We start from the raw sequence: 2395 nt of genomic DNA on the forward strand, positions 1-2395 counted from the left end.
CTCAGGCAGCTGCTGAAACTTCCCTTGTTTTGGGGACGTTCCCTGTCTTCTCTGGCCTGACATGGACTGCCTACTTCCACTCTGGTGGAAAAACAAACAGAAATCTGCATCTGCTCATCTGTCCCAGCTGACAGACTTTAGAGCAGGAACATTCTCTGCCTTCTGGGGGGCACTCTGCCTCTTCTGCCATGCCCTGCCCCTCCTCCTGTTTCTGCACCACCTGGGGTGTGGACTGAATACACTGCTCATTTCAGATTCCCCACCAAGGCCTCAGGAAAAAATTGACAATGGGTAGCAAACTGATTTCTAAAGGAGAATCCAAGTGAAATATAGTTGGATATTTAAACTAATTTAAGTTTGTTGGTTTAATTAAGATAAATATGTCCTTAAAGTTATCAGCATTAACTTTTTATTTTATTTATTCTACCAAGATTTAATGAAGGTCAAATAAGCTTTTGTGATCTCTGTTATAATTTTTTAACAGAAAGATAACTTAAAATGATGGTTAATTTTATGCCTTGGAGTTTTCATAGATAATTGGTTAAGATAGCTTTAAAAGTCTTTGCTAACCTGAAGCTTTAATGTTTTGCTTGGATAATAAATTGGGATTAAATTCATTGGACATGTAGCTCTTTTTCAAGCAGGATAAAGTACTAAAGCATAGTACTGGGCATAGACTTGTGCTTTTGACTTCTTATTACAAAGAAACTAATGATATTTGAGTTTGTTGTAAACATGCTTTGTGCTTAACTGATTCATAAATTTGCTGTCTAAAAAGTTCCGGTATAACAGTTATAATTGGTTACTGCTTAATTTTCACTAAAGACTAAGGTTTCTAAGAGTGCAGAATTCTGCTAAGTGTAATTAATACTGATGAAATTAAGGGAAACAACTCTGTATGTAGAAAAGCAGGAGATATGTAAGAAAGATATAAGAAATGGGAATACATTTTTGTTAAATGTAAAAAAAGATAATTTTGTGCTAAATAAGATTGATTATTTCAAAAGAAATGGCTCAGGACAACATCTAAATGCAAAAAGTTTTAGAGGGTTTGTAAAGGGAAATCTTTGGGAAAAAATTGTCATATATGGTCAGAATGGACTAAGATTGAAATAAATTTTTTAAAAAGATTTTATTTGTCAGAGAGGAGGAGAGGTACAGAGAGAGAGAGAGAGAGAGAGAGAGAGACAGAGCAAAAGAGAGAGAAGCAGGTAGAGGCAGAGAGGCAGAAGCAGGATCTCCACTGAGCAAGGAGCCCCAAGCAGGGCTTAACCCCAGGACCCTAGGACCCTGGTGATGAAGTCCCAGAACCTAAGTTAGGTTCAGTGGGGTGAGGAGGTTCGGTGCCGACGACTAAAGAAAGAATTCTTAAGACGTCGTTGGTGCAAAAGGTGATTTATTAGAGCACGGGGACAGGACCCGTGGGCAGACGGGGATGCGGCTGCCCCGGGTTGTGAGGGTAAGCATGTTATATACCCTGTGTTTGGGGGAAGGTGAGGGGAAGGGATGGGAGGTTTCAACAGAGTTTTCACATGTTAAGGAGGGCCTACAAGGTGCGGGGGTGGGGGCTTGCCCTTATGGCTTGATCAATGTCGTCTTTAGGTCAGGCATTAGTGGGTTAGGCCACTGCCTTTGGCCCGGGTCGTGATCTCAGGGTCCTGGGATCGAGTCCTGCATCGGGCTCTCTGCTCAGCAGGGAGCCTGCTTCCTCCTCTCTCTCTCTGCTTGTCTCTCTGCCTACTTGTGATCTCTCTCTGTCAAATAAATAAATAAAATCTTAAAAAAAAATCAAGATAATTGGGAGATTCTTGGTGGGGTATTATGATCCGGCTATCATTTACATTCCCTTCTACCCCAGTCTCCTGCAGTTTATGGTGGGGAGAAACTCATTAGGGCTTCAGGAACTGAGAGTTATTTGACTCTGGAAATTTGTGCTACTGATAAGGTAACCTCCCTGTTTAGGTTTCTAGGACATCTGTAGAGCAAGGGAGATTCCTTCCTGTTCTGCAGGATTGCGATCCCTGCAAGTTAACTATTTATCATTTTATGGCAGTCAGGGGTGCCTGAGGAATGCTACACATATGGAGGGGAGCGGGTGAAGAGGGGGTGCAAGGCGCCAGCTTTTGCTCTGTCCTCAGCCAGCCTCCTGCTCCCTCATCACTGGGACAATGACCTGAGCTGAAAGGCTTAACCACCTGAGTACCCAGGGATCCCTGAAATAAGTGGGTTTTAAAGGTGCACTGATAGAAGGTTGAAATTCCACTTTCTTTCACTTAAAAAAGACAAAGTTTTCTTAAATTAATGTTCTCCTTTTGGTTAGAAAATGAAAAAATTTGTTTTCTCTTTATCTGCCCAGGAAAACCAGTTTCTGTATTTTGTCTTTTCAGGTCTTTGA

This window comes from Mustela putorius, unplaced genomic scaffold, assembly GCF_011764305.1.
Source record: "Mustela putorius furo isolate JIRA1106 unplaced genomic scaffold, ASM1176430v1.1 tig00003856_pilon_pilon_pilon, whole genome shotgun sequence".
In the NCBI taxonomy this organism is placed as follows: Eukaryota; Metazoa; Chordata; class Mammalia; order Carnivora; family Mustelidae; genus Mustela; species Mustela putorius.